We start from the raw sequence: 19,784 nt of genomic DNA on the forward strand, positions 1-19,784 counted from the left end.
AATACCCCTTTTGCTCGTTTGGGTCAGCTGTCCTTGCTGTGTCCCCTCCCAGTTTCTTTTGTACCCCCAGCTTTTGCTGGCAGGGCAGTATGAAAAGCTGAAGAGTCCTTGACTTAGTATAAACACTGCTTAGCAACAACTGAAACATCAGTGTGTGATTGGCATTATTTCATCCGAAATCAAAAACACAGCACTATACCAGCTACTAAGGAGAAAATTAACTTTTCCAGCTGAAACCTGGACAGCCTGCTTTTTACCCTCCTCACTCTCCACAGGATCCTGAACTCCACCATCTTATGGTCACTGCACCTAAGGCTGCTTTTGACCTTCATGTTCTCAACAAGCCCCGCATTGTAGGTGAGTAGGAAGTCCAGCACAGCACCTCGTCTCATTTGTGTCTCTGTCACTTAGAGGAAGAAGTTATTGTCAATAATAAATATTCATGCCCTTGCCTTCCCTTTCTGTCTGCACAACACTAAGATTTATTAGTGCACTGAACTACATATTAAAAAAAAAAAAATCCAAACAAATTTTGAAAATTACTTGGATGTTGAACTAAAAAAAAATAAAAAAAATGAATGACTATACATTCGATTTCACATCCCCCTCAGTTTCCTTTGTAAGTTGAAATTCAACAGCAGTAACTGTACAGAAGTTAATGGGTTCTTTGTTGTTGGGTTTTTTTGGTTGTGTTTTTTTGATTTTTGTTTGTTTTCAAAAGAGGAAGTATTTGGTATATAGCTTTGTTACTTCTTTTTCCAGCATCAGTCACACAGTCCTCTCACTGTCTACATATTGGCTAACTGATGCGTGAACTTGGCTTGCCACTTGCATTATGTCTGACTGTAGTCTCAGATGTCCAACTTTTTCACAGAAAGAAGCTTCTCAGAAGGCTGACACAGGATCAATTTCACCTGTGAAAGCTGATACAACTTTGGCTTCTAAAATTATGCTGTGTACATAGCAGAACAAGGTTTAACTAAATCTGTTCTCTCCAACGCAAAGGTTTCATGGTTTGGTTTTTTTGCTAGCAACAGGATAGAATAGTGAAGTTACTTGTTCTCACTTTAACTTCTATTCATAACAAACAGTCAGTATTTATTATACACAGTATAGGATCAGCTTTTTTATTTCAAGTTAGGATATACAATGGCCTTATCAGGTATGAAATTAGTAATTTAAGTTTCCCCTACCACCTCCTTGCAGAAGTCTTCTGTAGGATTTAATAAAGAGGCTGAATTTCTGATTAGTTTTGTGGGGTTTTTTTACTAGAAGTGTGGTACTACAAATCTGTTCTGGTTTACTACTAACAAATTCTGCTGTTCTATAGAATCGTTCTTGTAAATGCCAAGAACTTTGTTGTGTGTAGATATTAGTAGTTCCAAACAAAAAATGCTTACATTTTTTCAGCAGTTTTATGAAACTTTTTCACTGTCATTCACAGATTTTAATGGTAGAATGATATATTTATTGAATGACCTGTCTGGCACTGAAATCTGTGCAGTGCCAACGAGGACCTGCTCCCACTGGAGGCCATGCTGGAGGTGACCAAGAAAGTATGCTGTGTTGAGCAGCCGGCTGCAGCCTTCCTGGCCCATCTGAACTCGGCTGTTCAGAGGTCTCTGGCTGCCCCCTCTCTTCAACAAATGCTGGGGGGGCGGGGTGTGTGTGTACTGCCTGCAAGAGGAGCCCCACAGCGACATCCTTCTGCACAGAGGCAAGGGTCGGGAGTGGGAAAGGCTGCTTGGCACCTTCTCGGGCACCTGCGCTGAAAGCAAGGCTTTCCTGTGTGCAGGTGAAGGTGCTGGTGGAGTTCCTGACTGAAAACTGCAGGAAATCTTTGGGGAGGAGATGGCAGGCCTTTCCAGTCCCTCAGCTGAGGAGTCACCAGCGCCCATGGGCAGATCCACAGGTATGAGGAGGGACTGAGGGTTGTCACAGCCTGAGCAGACAGCCGGTGTAGAACTTCAGGTGGGTTTTGCTTTAGCTGTTACCCATTTCCAACAAGTCACTTTGCTGCACATGCTTTTGCTTTCCAGAGCTGCCTTTGGAAGAGCAACGTGACCCTGCAGGCAAGGCAGATGTGGACCACCAGGCAAAAGCCTTCCTGGACACACCACGATCTCTGCTCATCCTCCAGAAAGCAGGAGGGGCACCCATGGAGGTGGGATGAGAAACGGCAGAGGTATGGCAGCTCCACAAACACTGGGACAACACGTCTAGTGTAGGAGGGGAGTTCTAGATGAGTCCAAGTAGCTGCGGTGCCTCCTCCTGGCATTCGGTCTCTTGTGGCTTAGTGTGGGGTTTTTTTCCCTCCCCGGAATGATACATTGTAAGTAAAACTGGAAGGGTTGTTTCTCAAATGCATTAGGCATGTGCTTAATCAACGGAAATACCTACAAATACCTACAAAAAGAGAGATTTCAAAAGCAAAGCCTTCCACCACAGAAGGTGGTATTGCACCAAAGGGATATCTGCAGAGCTCTGTCTTGGGAGGGCAGAAGAAACCCTGGCAGAAGGAAGTGGGCAAGCCTTTTCTTGCCTGGGGGGTGGGACGGGACTGCTGAATGGCCCCCACAAGTGAACTGAGTGTGACATACCTGTGTGAACATCGTGTTCTAATGGGAGGCCCCTGGAAGACAGGGCTAATGCAAACCAGCTGAAGGGATCTTCTATGTAGAGCTGAGTTAGCAATTAGCCAAACTGTTGCCTACTACTCCAGGGCATTCCTTGCCACCTGCTAATACCGACATTTCTGTTTTAGGCACCCATTGCTTTGCTTCCAACCACCCCAGAGACCACAGTAGGCACTGTGGTATGTACAGAGGAACTAAAGAGCCTTTCAGAGGAAAGAAGGTAAAATGAGTCAGCTTTGGTTAAATCAAGAACTGATTCCAGATGATAGTGTTACTTATCTAATCACGCTGTGGGGTGGAAAGGTTTGCAGGCTCCCCCCAGGAAAATGAAAACCGAAGAAAAAGAAAGAGAAAAGAGGCCTGGGCAGAGGAGAGGGAATGCCAACAAGAAAAGAAGAGAAGGAAGAGAGAAAAAGACAGGGACTGAAAAAAAGCAGGAAGGGCCGGAAGGGGAAGAAGGCCAGGTGTGTACCAGGCTCTGCTGCCCATCTTTCCCAACTCTGAACACATCAGTCGAACTCACTGGCACGGACGGTGAAGGATGGTGCTGCACAGGGTATGGAAATAACTCCATGGCTGCTCCCCAGGGGCTCCTCATCCTGCATGGCACCAGGGCCCTGTGCATCTCTGCATGTGCACAGGTCTCTAAGGGCATTACCCCTAGTCAATGCCAGCCATAGCTGTTTCTTCTGGGCTATAAACAATTCCTTGTCAACTATGTTCCCCAAAGACAGGGGAAACAAATCCTGCCTATTCCTGCCTTTGTAGGTTTATCGGTGCTTTCTGACATTACCGTTGTAGGTGGTGATTTCCCAGTACTGGCCGAACCACTGTGACTCCTGGGCTCCCGCATTTGAGATCCACAATAAAAGGGTATTTTCTTTCTTCTGGCTATGTCTGCTATATTATATTCTGGGCTAGGTAGATGTTTTGTGATGAATTGTATTGGAGGAATTTGGGATCATCCCTTGTCCCAGAATCCTTTCCAGCAGGCACCAGGGCTGAGGTCAGAAGCTTTAGGAATCAAACCAAAGCACAGAATCACACAAAATGGCTGAAGTTGGGAGGGACCTGTGGCGGTCATCTGGTCCAGCCCCTCTGCTTAAGCAGGGTCACCTAGAGCAGGTTGCCCAGGACCGTGTCCCCTTAGGTTTAGAGTCTCTCCAAGGACGGAGACTCTACAAGCTCCCTGGGCAACCTGTGCCAGCATTTGTCCTCCGACAGGAAAAAGTTGTTTTCTCATGTGCAGCTGGAATATCATATGCTTCAGTTTGTGCCTGTTGCTTCTGGTCCTCTCGGTCCGCGCTCTTGAGAAGAGCCTGGCTCCCTCATCTTCATTCCCTCCCAGAAGGTTTTTATACACATTGATAATACACCCCTCACGCCCCGCAATAGCTCAGAAGAAGTTACCAGGCAACTGCACGTGCTGGCTGCATAGGAGGCCCAAAGCACCTGGCGCGTTCCTTTTAATCAGTGGAAAAGTACAGATTCTCCCATGACCTCAGTCACTCTGTCTAACATATAGGTAAGAGTTATTTTTATACTCCTCTCACAGTGGGAGAAACACTGTCTGTGCAGTGTGTGGGAATCACTTTACCAAGATTCGTTTATTTCTAAAACAGTTGGAAAAAAAACCAAAAGAAAATGCAATTTTAAAACTTATTTAACCCAGGGCAGACTTCAGGATTCTCATTCTCACAAGTTATTTTACAATTGTATAACCTTGTAGACTGTACTGAGAATGAGTATCTTGTATGTGACATATTTAAAAGTTTAATTTTTGGTGTCCTACACACTTCTGCTGATTGTAATGCCTTTGTTTGTTAATGGCAACAGACAACGCATATTGGTTTCAAGGCACTGTGGAACAGAGAAGATAGTTTGCCAGTGTTCTTACTGCTGTTGCAGACATTGTTTCAGTGGCTTGCAAGTGACATGTTCCAAGTACTTTTACCTACCATTGCCGCATAATTTTTTTAATCCAGAAGAATGTTTCTGTACTTCCCTTTGTTACCAAAATCCAGAATAAAATTCCTTAACACCAGTGTGACGTTAAGAAGCAGGCACTTTGTTTATTGCAGCGCTGGGGACATGGGGAATCGCTCCTCCAAAGGCATGTTAGTATTAAAATCCATCAGTTTTTATACACTTTTTCTGTCAAATCATTGTTACATAAGTTCTTTTACATAAAAATGCATACTATGCTCACTCTTAAATTTAAGCTTTATAATGATTGGTTTCACTAGTTATATAACCTTATCAATATTCTTATTTAAAAACAATCATTGGTCAATTTCACTTAGCTCTACTGATTGGAATCCTCAATATTCAAATCAAGATGGGAAGGGTAAGGGGGTTTCCAAGCAGCAAACAGGTGTCCATGACAGTCATCTTAGTTTCTTGTCCTTGCTCTTTGAAGCTTAAGACAGTTTCAACCACAGGTGGTCAGTTCCAATATTGTTCTTATCTAACATACAAGAACATCTAGTCGCGAGAGCAAAGAACTACAAAACTTATGAGTAATTACTAGTTAATCACTTGACTATACTTTTATAATTACCTCTATTGTTTCAATCATAATGCTAGTTTCCAAACACAAAATTCAATAGAAAATATCTAAGGTTTCTATGGTTATACCTAACATGATTCATTGCACCTAACACAATTCCCTGTGGTTACAGTTTTAACTTGTAAATACAAAACTGACTTTTCCTTGTATTGTAACACCTTCCCTGTAGATGTATGTTGATCTACATTGCATGCTATTGCAGAGTTCTTAGTCTACCAGTTACAGATTACTCCTTTCAGTTCTTGTGTATTTATGAATGTGTATCTACCTATATACCTACTAAACTAACGTTTATTCAGACGTAATATGCAACTGCTACGGAAGTCAGCTATTGTGCTAGTTATGGTGTTTTCCCCCAGTCAGTTGTTTTACTATCTAATAAGTACCTGATGACAGAGAAGGGGAGTGTCAGAAAATAGACGAGTTAGGCTTTATATTAGAAATGGTTTTCGTAAGATTTAAGAGAACACTGTTTTGGAATAAGGATTTACATACCGCTCCCGCTGTTCTGTTGGGCTAATGTTTTGCAAGAAGCTGAGGTGTTTAACTTTCAAAAGCTGTTTATGTAAATTGGCTTACCTATGAGTACTCTCCTTCAACTGTGTGTAATAAAGAAATAAATTTGCATATCTAGACATGTGCATATGCAGATATAATTGTAAGTGCACAGCTGGGGACAATGCTTGTGTTTGGTGAGGGTAGACATACAGAGAGGGACAGCAATGGGAAAGAAGAACCTTTAAAGATAGTCTAGTGTTGTTCTCATTCTAAAGGTGAATGATCATTCTGTATCATTCTTGACAAATGCTTGCCTAATTTATTCTTAAACATTTCCTGTAATTATTACTACTGTTGCAAAGATTGCTACATACCCTAAGTTTTTCAGGTTGTAATTTAAGCCCCATGATTCTGTGTAACTGTGTGCAGTAGATGTACACAAGGTGTCTTTTTTATAGCTACCTTTTAGAGTTTAAACATTGTTATTTCTCTTCAGTATTGCCCTTTCCAGGTTAAGCAGCTGTTTTTCAATTTATACTTTGAAGTCAGACTCCTGTACATCGTTGAGCACCCTCTTGGACTTACTGTAGACTCTCGCCAGTTATACTACACCCTTCTTGAAAAGCAGTACATCATCTGGAGGGTTCAACAGGTAATCCATGCAAATATATTGCTGCAAAAATAATGCTTGGATGTACTAACTAACTCAAGTGTGATGTGTGACAAGTAATCACTGGGCCTTTTAATTAGTGAGAAATGGTACATAAAAGCTAGGTGACAGAAACAGGACATGAGGCTGGCATACTGGTCTTCAAGCCTACAGTGCAGCTCCGTGGGCTTTGGCTGACTACAGAAGAGCATGAGGCACAGGAGAGAACTGCTGCTGGATCTTAGTGAAAGATGGTAAGTCATTTGGAGAGAGGTTTTCAAAGCCAGGAATTCAAGTTGGGTGCCCAATTCCAGATTGCCTGTGACATCACTGTGTACTGCCCTCGCTTGTCTAACTTTGTGTTGTATATTGTCTAGCAGCTTTTCTTTCAAAGTTAACAAAGCTACACTTGTGTGATAGGTGATGTAATGATCTCATAATAATAGGCAAAATCCAAGTCACAGAAAATGCCAGCATTTGAAAGAGAGCCCTGATAAATTGCTAGTGCCTTATACCACTGCCACTTCCCAGGCCTTCCATGTTAGAGCTGTCTTAATCATTGATGCTGTTTCCTCAGACTTGGAGCTGTAATATCTGCTTCATGTTTCAGGGTATATTATGAAGTTGCTGATGGTACTGCCTTAGCCCTTTGGCTAAGAAGAATAGCAAATAATTTTTGGATTATCCATATAAGCAGCAGTCAAACAGCATTCTCTTCGAATCAATAGGGAAGAAAGCTGCACCGGTTTGTCTGGGTTCCCTAATACCAAAGGTCTTTCTCACATTTATTGATCCTTTTATATTTTCCAACTTGTTCAGGGTCAGTTGATGACTGGAGCGAACTGTCACGTCTTTGAAAACTGCTTGTAACTGTGACAAGAGGTTTGTTGACTTCCTCATGTGATAAGCAGACATTGAAAAAATTGCATGTTGCTCATCTCTTAAGTCAGAGACAGGAATTAGATAATGTGTTACTAGAAAATAAAATACAACTGGGCCCCTTGAGACAGAAATGTAGTGATGAAATCGTGTAATATTATCATAGAGACATAGTGACTGTTTTCTCAACTAACAAACAGATCCTAGGCAAAAATAATGTTTGTTCCAGGTAATTCTGGTCAGTCTCCCAAGGCAGTGGATCTGCTTTGCAAATGAGAAAAAGTGGACCTAAATATTGAAACAAGAAGGGCTGTTTTTCTTCCCCAGTTCAAAATGGGCACAGCAGAGCCTCTATAGTTTTCAAATTGGTAGCAGCTCCTTTGCCTGCTTGTTAGCAGACAGAGCAGAATCTGTACTTTCTCCTGTATGGCTCTTGAAAGAAACTGGGTTGAACTCGTTTGCTTGTTGGAAAAAAAAGTGGGATGTTGTATCAAGTGCAACTGTAGCAAATACTGACCTTCCTGAAACTATTTAGAGTTTTCATGTGTTGATACTCATTAGAAAAAAAACAAAACTTGAAAAAAATCCTATAAGGATTAAGCTATAAGATTGTTTTCAGGGGAAAAAAAGAAAGGAAAACTAAATGGAAGATAGTTTTAGAGAAAGTAACTTTCATAGCACTTTGAGGTAACATAGCTGTCTGTAAACAGGATGTTTAAGGAAAAGATACTTGGTCTCTTTATGATTCTTTCTGTGGCCTTCTAACTGAAAACTCTGACTGTGTGCACCCTAGTTATCTGTGTTACAGAAAACTGATGTGCTTTGCAAGCTGAGATTCTTCTGCAGCAGAGCAAAGTAGGAGAGACATGGTCTTGTGGTTTGGGTTACTATCATGTAATTTACACAGACTGTGTAACAGCCAAATCTTTTTGTGATTTAAAAACTTCATTTAACCGCATAAAGGATGAATGTGCCCCATGAATAGTTTCTTGTGTTCATGCACATTGTCAGTGATTTACTACTGAGAGAAGTCCTGCAATTGTAAACAACTAGATAATTCATCAGAACATCACACACAAATATATCTCAAATAATGTTTATATCACAGCTAGTCTAATGCATTAACTTTTTATCTTAGGAGCTCTTCCATAATAATCTATTTCTCATTTTATGGGATAGATAATGAAAGAATTTCTTGAAATAAATAAAACATTGAATGAGAAAAGAGGAGAGACAGAGTGGGTTTTGAAGTGTTGATGCACTATTACAGATTGTGTTGCATTTCACAGAGGAGAAGACTACTTTGGTTATGATACCAAAATATTTGTCTTCCACATCTGTAAGCTACACTAATTATTTTATGCTTAGAGGCTTAAAAGATCCTGAGAATTTAATTTCAACCTCTTAGTAAAGTCTACATGGCGAACATGATATTATTCCCCTTGTGTGGTTTAGATTAACACGTATCTCTCTCAGTGACAAGTATTAAACTGAAAGATTTATTTTCACATATCATGGATATCAGAAATGATAAGACTACGTAAATTGTCGGAGGTTTGAACTTAAAAGTCTACTGAAGCTTTTAAGTGCCTGATTAATGTTTAAGAGCAGAAGAAAACCTACTGAATTCTGGTGGGACCATGTTTTTGTAAAGCAGCACAACTTGTTTTAGTACACCCCGTGCACCTTTGTACCCACACATACCCTACCCCTTGTCCGTGTCTCCCCCAAATGCCCCCCCATCTCCTGCTCCAGCCCACCCCCTTCACCCACATGAGTTTTTAACCCACGCGAGTTGTTTCCCCCTGCGCCCCCTGCTCTCCTATCTCCTGCCCTGCCTCCCTCCTTTCCCTCCTCCATATTCCACACCACCACCCCCCATCATCCATCAGGCTCCAGACCCCTGGTGTGCTGCCTGCACCCTGTTCTCTGTCGTTTGTTCTTCTTCTTTTCCTTACAAGTTGTTGTTGTTGTTTCTTTTTAATGATGATTAAACTGTTTTCGTTTCAAGCCACGAGTTTTGTCACTTTTGCCCTTCCGATTGTCTCCCCGTCCCGCTGGGGGCAGGGGAGCGAGTGAGCGGTCGCGTGGGCCTTCGTTGCCGGCTGGCGTTAAACCACGACACGAGGTGAGTTGCAAGCCCTGCCTGGCTAATGCTGGAGGCTCTCTGTGTTCCTCCTGCCATCTCGACGGGCCGTCCTTGTTCTTCATCGCCGCTTTATAACAAGCGCCTCTCGCTCTGTAAGCGGCAGTACTGGGGCCGTGTTGCAGGCGGTAAAGGGCAATTGTGATGCTTGCTGGCAGGAGCGGCAAGGAGTGCGGAGCCACGCTCCTGTAGGGAGCAAAGATGGAACCTCGAGGGCTCTGTGGTCCTCTGCTGAGGACATCTAATATCCCGACAGGCCTCTCTGCTTTCCCTGCCTCAACGTCTGATTACTTTGAACGCCGGAGGGCAGGGCGGTACGTAACACCGTGCAGCGTCTCTTCGATAAGAGACAAGCCCGGCGCAAGGAGCCTTGCGTGCGTGCAGGATTAGGAGAGCAGCGTTCTGATAGCAGGGAGGTGCCCACCCCGACTGAGCCCCAGGGTCGCCGGGGTATCGCTGGCTTGCAGGTGGGCCGCTCGCATCTGGTGCGCTGGGCCGCGGCCTTTCCTGCCGAACAGAGCTGCCCCTCTGGCATGAAGCAGCTTTGGGTCTCTTGTGGCCTGCCTTCAGGCTGTCACCTGAACCAGGCGTTATTTTTTGTTGTAAATCTCTCGCCAGCGTCTGCTGACTGGCTGCTGTCGCTCCCGCAACCCTGATGCCCCATGCAGAGGGATACAGCAGTCCCTGGGGCTTGCTCCAGGGGACACCCCCCTCCCCCACCCTCCCCATTTGCAGGTTCCCTGTGCTGCTTCTCCTCTCTAGATAATGGGGTGGGGGGGCAGGGACAGAAGCGGCCGCCCGAATTGTCTGTTCCTTGCACTTGACTGCTGCCGCTCGGGTGCTTTTTGGAAGGGAGGCGATGAAGAGGAGTGCCCGGGCTGTGAGTGGAGAGAGGGCAGGGCGACGTCAGCCCTGTGCCCCCAGTAAGGAGTTGCCGCCTGCGGCTGGTCTCTACTGGGCTGAGCTGTCAGTCATCCCTCCTGCAGCTGACGCTCAGAAGAGGATCGTTGCGGCGGGGCTGCTGCTGCCCGGCGCCCAAAATCCATCCAGTACTACAGCTCGGAGGCTGCAAAGGCGCGGTGGTGCCCCTGTAACGGCAGCCGTGGTCCGACGGTACCGGCAGCGCGTCCCCAGGGGAAAGTGCCGCCGCGCTCCTTGCTTCCTCCCTCCCGGTAAGGAAACGCCGCTGCCGCCCCGCGGGCGCGGTGCCGGCGGGCGCTCCGCGCGCAAAGCGCCGAACAGCAGCGCCGGCACCGCACAGGTGCGCAGCAGCAGCGCCGCCGCCGCTGGTGCCGCCTTGTGGGCAAAGTGCGGTACTGCAGCCCGGCGTTCGCGCGCCGGCTCTGAGCCCTCCGGCGCGCCGTCGTACGGCCGGCGGCGCGCATGCGCGGTCTCCGGGAGCAGCGTGGCGGCGCGCAGGGCGCGGGTGTCGGCGGCAGCGGGCGAGCGCCGGGACCGCGGGTGAGGCGAGCGATCCCCTCCGGCGGGGGCGGCGGGTGCCTCCTGCCCGCTGGCCGCCCGGGGCTGGCGGGACGGGAAGCTGCGAAGCGGCCGCCGCGGCAGGCGCCCGGTCCGCCGGAGGCGAGCCGGGCCAGGGCAGCGCCGGGCAGGTCCCCGAGAGCCGACAGAAGGGAAGAGGGGACGGAGGCGGGCACCCCCCAGGCGCGGCCAGCGGGCGCCTCCCCGAGTCGCCGGAGCTCCCCCGGCGCCTTTCCCCAGCCCCGCTCGGCCCCTGCGGCTGCCCCCAGCTGCAGCCCCTCCCCTGAAGCTTGTGCTGCAGCCGCAGGCAGCCCCCGAGCCCTGTCGTGATGGCGGCAAGCTGGCCCTCCGGTGTTCTCGAGTCTCCCTTAACGCGGGTGCCGTTAGCAGCGGCGCGGGGAAGGAGCGGCGTCCGTCCGCGGAAGCCCCTGCGGACGGAGGGGCTCCGGCCAGGGCGGAGCTACGGTAATAACGGTCGCTGCTGCCTCTTTCCCTCTGCCAGAGGCCACGCCGTGAGCGCGGTTCTCTCTTGTTCCCTCTTTGGTTTTCTTGTTTTCCGGGTGGCTGGGCCCGGCTACCCGCGGGGGTGCTTCGGCTGGGGGGTTTGGGGTGGGGGGGCCTGGCCGTGCCGCTGATGGCGGGGAAATAAAGCCTGAAACGGCAATCGAGAAGCAGCGCCCTGCCTGTGCTGGGGCTGCCCCGCAGAGGCGTGGGGCCGGGCCCTCCGCAGGTGCCGAGCGCTCCCCGAAACTACGTGTGGGGCCCCGGGGGTGCAGGGCTGTGGGGTGGCGACGCTTGTCGTCGCCCGTGGGCGCTGCCGGGTCAGAAATGGAGAACAAGTTTTCTGTTTCTGTGGCTTGACAACAGGCTCGCGTGGCTGATGTGGGGGCTCGGAAACAGACTGAGCTGCCCGGCTTTGGGCCCAGAAACTGAGGTCCGGCCCTGCGTGTTTGGGCCTTGAGAACAGGCTCAGCAGCCAGGTTTTTTGGCTCCCAAATGGGCCCCGAGTCAGCTGGTGTGGGGGCCAAAAGCGGGAGCCGGCTTGGCTGGTTTTGCAGGCGGGTGGGAGGGTGTTGGGGGCTGCGGGGGGAAGTGGGGGGCAGGCAGGGTGCGTGGACCCTTCCCGGAGATGGGGGTCTGGTTGTGTCGGACGCCAAAGTTCGGGAGGCCAGCACGCAGTGGGCCGAACTCAACATCTGCGGTGGTCTGTGGGGGGAAAGGCGCTTTTCAGACCCCATGTGCCCTCTTGGACTCCAGCTCTTCTTTCTGCACTGCTCAGAATAGTTGTTAAGTAATTAATCGCCCAAACTACCGGATATTTACTTGGCGTGTAACTCTGACGTTTAATCCTAATGCTCCAGTTTTGACAGCAGTTGATATACAGCCTTATGGAAAGCCCAGGCCGTTGCACGTAGCTGGAGCTTGTAAGGAGAAGCAGCTGAAATCAGCCGGAGCTTCAGTGCGGAGCTCGGGCTTCAGCGAGCCAGAACTGTAGCAAGCAGGAGCTGGAACGAGGCGGGGTGTTCGCTGTCTGGAGCGTGCGTTATCCAGAGGCAAAAGTACCTGCGCCTATAACGAGCAGGAGGCACAATTAGCTGGAGCATCTTTTCACTGGAGCGTCCGTCAGCCGGACTGCGCTCCTAGCATGGCCGAAGAGCGGCCGGGCGCAGGCAGGGCTGTCCGCAGCAAGCAGCTCCGAGCAGCGGGGAGGTGAGTTGTCCTTCTGCCAGCGGGGAGCCCGGCCTCTTCCCTCGGGGATGCAATCCACGCCACGCTCCTCTCTCTGTGTGGAGGGTCTCGCCCGGTCCGTTCCCGCAGGCAGAAGCGAGGTGGGGGTTCCCCGGCTCTCCTGGGGCAGCCTCCCCTGCAAGGGGGCGTGGGCAAGTTGTCGTTGTCCCCTTGGTACCGGGCAAAGGGGAGAGAAACCGGCCAGCAGGAGCTCCTGGGGTGCAGAGCCCTTCCGGCAGAATCCTCCCCTGTCTTTTCACTGTTGGCTGGGTGTGACAAGCAGGTTCGTTTCTTTGTCTCCTCTTCTCCCAGTGTCACCTTCCGTGTCACACGAAGAAAATTCTGCGTGGTCAATTCCGCTTGCTGCTCAGGTAATCGCACGTATCGGGCTGGGGGAGCAGAGAGAAACGCTTGCGAGTTTGAGGGCACTACAGATGCTCCACGTTAAACCCACAGAGAAGGCAACTTTGCTGCTAGTGCAGAAAAGCTGATGGAAAAATTGCTGTTAACAGATCGTGCCCTGTTCCTGAACTGGTCCCTTGATGTGTTTTTGTTTCAGGCGAAAGAATGAAATTTCCTGTCTGGTAAATTCAGAGCTGCCTGTTAGCTTCTTCAGGGTCGAGTGTTTCTCTTCTCTCTGTTCATGCTGATTTTATGGGCAAGTTGGAAATAGCCTTTTACTTTTTTATGTATAACTGAATTTTTAGGAATATGTGGTGTCCCTGTAGTTCATTTTTGAGCACCTAGATGCCAGTAGAAATGTAATGAGTGAAACATGATGGGAACTGGTACTTAAACTTGATTTTTATTTGTTGGTTGTTTTTTTTTTTCCTTCCCCATTAAGAGTGTTGATGGCATGTTGTCCCGTGGCACAATCCCCATTCCGTTCAGCGGAGTCTTCAGTCTAGGACTTTTAAGTGAAAAAGTTTGTCCTTCCAAAAAGGGGCTAGTCATTCCTAGGACCGAGGCATAGACTTGGATTGTCGCTTAATTACGTGATCGGAATTAAAGCCAACTTTCAGTTGAAGTTGCTGCTGTTGGTCTTTGCTTTCATTGATTTCTCCACCACTCCCTCGTGGTTGGGAGCTCTGAATCGTAACGTTTTTCAGTCTCTAACACATTTCCACCCCCACCCCCCAAAAAAAGGAGAGGCAGTGTCTAAAAGTTAATTAGTTTCCTCACAAATGCGTGAGTACATAAAACTTAGTTATGATGATTAAAACCGTAAAAATGACGCCAGTCTTGCAGATCTGGACTATTTCTGGACAGGCGTTCATCACACGCAAAAGTCGTCAGGGTACGGATCACTTGCGCTTCATGCTCTGACAAGACAAAATGCTGAGGCAGGGATGAGCTCTGAAAGAAAGAAAAAAAAAAAAAAAGGAGGATACAGGGTCACGGTTTTGTTGTGTTGTTTGGTTTTAGAGAGTGCAATATTGACTGGTGCCAGCCTGCAGAGCTCTTCTGCTGCCTGACCTCTCCTTCTCTTTCATGGCTGTAATTGTCGTTTGGATAATTGTAGAAGAGCAGTTAAGTTACTTGCCTCTGTGAATGTGCTGGTAATACCAGGAAGGCAAATGCTTGAACCAGTAGTGAATAACTTGGCTACAGGTAGAATTTCTGAAGGAAGAACAGCAGCAGCAACAGGAAGCAAATAGCAAGTGACCAAAAACTTGCGTGTGTCAAACGCATCAAAGCTTTATTGCCGAATGTTGTTTGGCAATATGTTCCAAATGGCATTTTTTGGTAAACGTAAATTTTCAGGAAGTTCAGGGTTGCGTGTGGCAAAACGTGTCCCTCTGCGTCCGCGTCCTGCTACGTAAATAGCATGGGTCGATGGCAAGTCCAGTGGCAGGGCTGCTGTTCCCTACTCTCGACATTGTCTTAGTGTTGCAGCATTTAGACCTTAACGGACGGGCTGAGGAAGGGAAGGAGAATGCCCGTTTTCTGTAAGGGCTCAGAATGCCAACCCTTTTCTCTGCCTGCTGCTCCCCTGTGCGTGAGATGAAGTTGTTTTATTTTTCTCCCTTGTTCCTGGTCTAAATATTTCTGGAGCTGTTCCTGCTGTGGGTTTGCAGTCGATGTTACTGTGTTTTTGTAGCGTCCTAGCAATGGGTCGTTTCTGCTGTGGCGAAGCATCAAGATACGGTTTTCGGTGTAAAGTGTCAGAAACTACGTTCACTGCAAACCGGTAACTCGCGGCGCAGGTGAAACCTATCTGGCGCGTGCAGCTGTGCTCGCAGGGATGCTCGGTGGCTCCTCATCAAAACAGTGGGCTGTGTGCGTGGACATCCGTAGGGTTGCTCTCTGGGTCCGAGAGCGTTAACGTATTTTTGCTGTTGGAAGGTGGAATGGAGCGTGTGCCTGGTAAATCTCAGGGCGGTCAAAAGCTAGGAGGGACCCTGAGCGGGTTTGGTGGCACAACTGCGGTTTTAAAAGATGTTGCCCATTTGGAGCAACGGACTGGAAAAAATGATTCCTTTTTTGCAACAAGGCAGTTCACAAGGACATATGTGTTGCTGTACTCTTTAGCAAAAATACTCCACTTGCGATGTATAGGTTTGATGGAGCCTTGGCTGTACTAAAGCTTGAGAAAATGTATGTAGGTCTCTGGGTGTGTCACCTGCGTGTATCTAGGAAAGTGAGTTCTAGTGAAAGTAAAGTTGCCAATGAGTCAAAAAAGAAAGGAGAAAAAAAAAAAAGCACGGTTGTCTGAAAGATGCAAAAACTCTAGTGGCCTGTGTCAACAACTGTACCGAAGATGATGCAAAAATACTTTTTCCTCCGCTCAGTCATACTGTCTTCACAAACCTTCACAAAAAAAAGGCAGCTTTGGCTTCCTACCCAGCTTTGTGCTAATGTGTTGGGTTTTTTTCTTCTCTCAGCTGGATGTCAGCTGGCACTGTTTCGCTGTGGTTGCCCTTTCTTCTGCCATGACGGTATGAGACAGAGGGAAAGATTCCGTAGTGGCCTGCAAGTACAAGGTACGCCTCGATGTGTGTCTGCGTTTTTGCAAAGGTACTTGTGGTATGGGCTTTAACATTGAGAGTGTGCCAACTCTCCTTTTACTTTTTTTTTACGTGAAATATTTTAACAGAAATACTAAAAATAAGTTCTGTTCTGGAGCATGTTACACCTATACAAAGCTTAGTTCCCTCAGTTTATTTTCTCTTCCTGAAAGCATAATCATCTGTTTCTGTGTGCTTGCTAGTAAATGATACTGTGAAAATAATTTTGTACTAAAAGAGGGAAGAAACTGTTCATAAGAGTTCAGGTGTTCAGAAGAAACAGACTTTGTTTTCATGATAAAAGCTTTATGCTTTTACAGTCCATGAGTTTTTTAAAATATCTTACAGTAGTTAGCATCCGTACTAAAAGCAATCAAGGTCAAAGAAGAGACGGGGGGACGGACGGGGGACGGATGGGGGACGGACGGGGACGATGACGGACGGACGGACAAAACAGGACAAACGGGCGTCGCATCTATGTGTTTCCCAGGCTTTCCCAGGAAGCATTAGCAGCCTTGTAACTAGTGACAGTGAGCCCTGAGGTGTTTTTGATGACTTACTGCTTCAGGAATGTATTTTTTCCTTTAACCTACAGTGTGTAATTTTGACTTCAGTTGGAAAGAATTTTCCAAAATGGAAGTCTTTCTCACTCAAAGAAATTTTGTTTTATGAACTTCCCATCAGAGTGGATCTTCAGAGGTGATTGACTTGACAGTAGAAGTCATCAGTAATGAGACTTTTCACTCTCTTTAAAAAAAAAAGTAAAAAAAAAAAAAGTCCAAACACCCAAGCACAGCCCATCTTCCTAAAGTTGATGGCATCACTGGTCTTTGGTTTCTCAGTTGTAACAGTCGAGATAACATGAAAACGTGTTGCTCTGCATGCTTCAGTACTGCCAAAAGCATTAGGAAATCCACCAGTGCTTTTTGGTAGTCTGAGGTATTGTAGCACTGGGGATTTTACAAACTGACTTGCATTGTTTAAACTGTAACTGCCAAATAGCTGTAGTATATGATGTGTTAGGTGTATGTAAGCAGTTAGGTATTTTTCTAAACGTTTAAAAAGAGAGGCAACTGAATGTTATGGGGTTTTTTTCCTGTTGTTTTGACGGAGTGCTCTGAAGTACTTTCTTTCTGTCTGGCTTTCAATGGTGCGTTTCCCTGGCAGTTCAGTAGCACCTCTCTTGGGCAGCTCAGCTGGCCAGGTGTCCCTCCGCGTTATGTAACACGCACAAAACCCCCTAGTCCCATTATAACTGTGTACTTTGGAGAGGGATAATTTAACGGTACGAATTCAGAGCTGTGCAAGTTAAGGTAATGGGAAAGGGAAATCAAATACTTTTACAGTATAAGTATTTTCATTAGATGTATATAAACATGGGCACACCTTTTTAGTGTAAAGTGAATTACTGAGATTTATTCTTTATTTTTCATTTTGCTCTTTAAAGTTTTCCACTTCACTTTCAGCTTTATTCACCAAACAAGCAAGATGCAGAGCAGCAGCGCAAGGGCTGTAGCTGTTGTGGTGGATCCGTAAGTGTAGATTCTGATTGCGTACGACCTCGTCCCACAGCCTCCCAGGGTTATCTCCCGGCAGCAGTGCTGTAAGGAAGGGAGGAGACAGTTTTCCAACACCAGCAAGAGTGTTTACTTGTATGCTAAGAAGGTGTTCAAAATGGTATCGATTAGCCTAAATGCTGATTTTAAGTGTTTAAATCGCTCTTAACTTTTAGAGGAGGTGGTGTATTTCGAGCTGACCTTTTTTACCTGGCATCCTCCTTTAGCTCAGCGACTCTTCTTGTGCACCCCCAGCCTCTGCTGGCAGGGCGGTATGAGAAGCTGGAAGGTCCTTGACTTAGTGTAAACACTGCTTAGCAACAACTACAGCATCAGTGTGTCGTCAACATTATTCTCATCCTAAATCCAAAATGGCCCTGTACCAGCTACTCAGAAGAAAATTAACGTTATTCCAGATGAAACCAGGACAACCCCAAACCCCCTGATTCTGGGTCTGCAAAGGAAAAATACCAAACAAATTTGGGACTACTGGGAAAGCCAAATCCGCCTGGATTTGCGCAGCTGGAAAGCAAAAACCCCACCCCATTTGCATGCACAAACCACAAACAAAAGATCACCCCTTTTTATGTTGTGGAAAAGCACTGAAACACACCCCAAACTGAGTATTTTGAAAGAGCAAAAAACTCCCCGGTTTGGGGAAGACTGGGGGTGAAGCACAGGCAGTTTGTGGGGCGTTGCTGGGGGTCCTCCCAGCGTGGATGATCTGGTGTGGATGCTCTGTTGCGGGTTATCCCAGGTGAGTTACCTGCTGTGGATCATCCTGGGTGGACTCCCTGGGGTAGGTCATCCCCACCCATGTTCCACCATGCACCTTTGTACCCTCACCTACCCTCTCCCTGGCATGTGTTTCTCCCCCATATGCCCCCCGCTGCTCCAGCCCGCCCCCTTCACCCATGCAAGTTTCTGACCCATGCGAGTTGTTTCCCCCTGCGCCCCCTGCTCTCCTATCTCCTGCTCCTCCCTGCTTCCTTTCCTTCCTCCATATTCCACAACACCCCCTCCACGCCCCCATCATCCATCAGGCTCCAGACCCCTGGTGTGCTGCCTGCACCCTGTTCTCTGTCATTTTTTTTCCTCCTTTTCCTTACAAGTTGTTGTTTCTTTTTAATAATGATTAAACCGTTTTCGATTCAAGCCACAAGTTTTGTCACTTTTGCCCTTCCGATTGTCTCCCCGTCCCGCTGGGGGCGGGGGAGCGAGTGAGCGGTCGCGTGGGCCTTCGTTGCCAGCTGGCGTTAAACCAGGACACGAGGTGAGTTGCAAGCCCTGCCTGGCTAATGCTGGAGGCTCTCTGTGTTCCTCCTGCCATCTCGACGGGCCGTCCTTGTTCTTCATCGCCGCTTTATAGCAAGCGCCTCTCGCTCTGTAAGCGGCAGTACTGGGGCCGTGTTGCAGGCGGCAAAGGGCAATTGTGACGCTTGCTGGCAGGAGCGGCAAGGAGTGCGGAGCCACGCTCCTGTAGGGAGCAAAGATGGAACCTCGAGGGCTCTGTGGTCCTCTGCTGAGGACATCTAATATCCCGACAGGCCTCTCTGCTTTCCCTGCCTCAACGTCTGATTACTTTGAACGCCGGAGGGCAGGGCGGTACGTAACACCGTGCAGCGTCTCTTCGATAAGAGACAAGCCCCCCGCAAGGAGCCTTGCGTGCGTGCAGGATTAGGAGAGCAGCGTTCTGATAGCAGGGAGGTGCCCACCCCGACTGAGCCCCAGGGTCGCCGGGGTATCGCTGGCTTGCAGGTGGGCCGCTCGCATCTGGTGCGCTGGGCCGCGGCCTTTCCTGCCGAACAGAGCTGCCCCTCTGGCACGAAGCAGCTTTGGGTCTCTTGTGGCCTGCCTTCAGGCTGTCACCTGAACCAGGCGTTATTTTTTGTTGTAAATCTCTCGCCAGCGTCTGCTGACTGGCTGCTGTCGCTCCCGCAACCCTGATGCCCCATGCAGAGGGATACAGCAGTCCCTGGGGCTTGCTCCAGGGGACACCCCCCTCCCCCACCCTCCCCATTTGCAGGTTCCCTGTGCTGCTTCTCCTCTCTAGATAATGGGGTGGGGGGGCAGGGACAGAAGCGGCCGCCCGAATTGTCTGTTCCTTGCACTTGACTGCTGCCGCTCGGGTGCTTTTTGGAAGGGAGGCGATGAAGAGGAGTGCCCGGGCTGTGAGTGGAGAGAGGGCAGGGCGACGTCAGCCCTGTGCCCCCAGTAAGGAGTTGCCGCCTGCGGCTGGTCTCTACTGGGCTGAGCTGTCAGTCATCCCTCCTGCAGCTGACGCTCAGAAGAGGATCGTTGCGGGGGTGCGGATTTTGCTGCCCCGTGACCGAAGGTGGGAACGGGCGTTGGGGAGGCGCGCATGCGCGGTGGCGTGTGTCGGTGGGCTGTTGACGGATAAGCGAGCCGCGGTAAGGTATCTCGACAGGCGCGCATGCGCAGTGGCGCACGTACGGCGCTCGCCGCTGTTGCCTGGCAACTAAAGCACGTTCTGGGAGCTCGGCATGCGCGCTGCGCCTCGTACGTTGCACGCCGCTGTTGCCTGGCAACCAAAGCTCGACAAGACGCCTTGGTAAACGCGCATGCGCGGCGTCGCGGTTTACGGCGCTCCTGTTGCCTAGCAACCAGAATGAGTT

At 48.4% G+C, this 19,784-nt stretch overlaps 1 long non-coding RNA gene across 1 annotated transcript; it reads left to right on the forward strand.

Annotated features, from left to right (window-relative positions):
- Positions 1 to 1,981: 1,981 nt before the first annotated feature.
- LOC126052904 (uncharacterized) lies at positions 1,982 to 5,929 on the forward strand. Its single transcript, XR_007510184.1, has 4 exons — positions 1,982 to 2,185; positions 2,765 to 2,856; positions 2,940 to 3,192; positions 3,438 to 5,929. It is a non-coding gene; the product is annotated as an uncharacterized LOC126052904 (long non-coding RNA).
- Positions 5,930 to 19,784: the final 13,855 nt, after the last annotated feature.

This window comes from Accipiter gentilis, chromosome 31 (genome assembly GCF_929443795.1).
Source record: "Accipiter gentilis chromosome 31, bAccGen1.1, whole genome shotgun sequence".
In the NCBI taxonomy this organism is placed as follows: Eukaryota; Metazoa; Chordata; class Aves; order Accipitriformes; family Accipitridae; genus Astur; species Astur gentilis.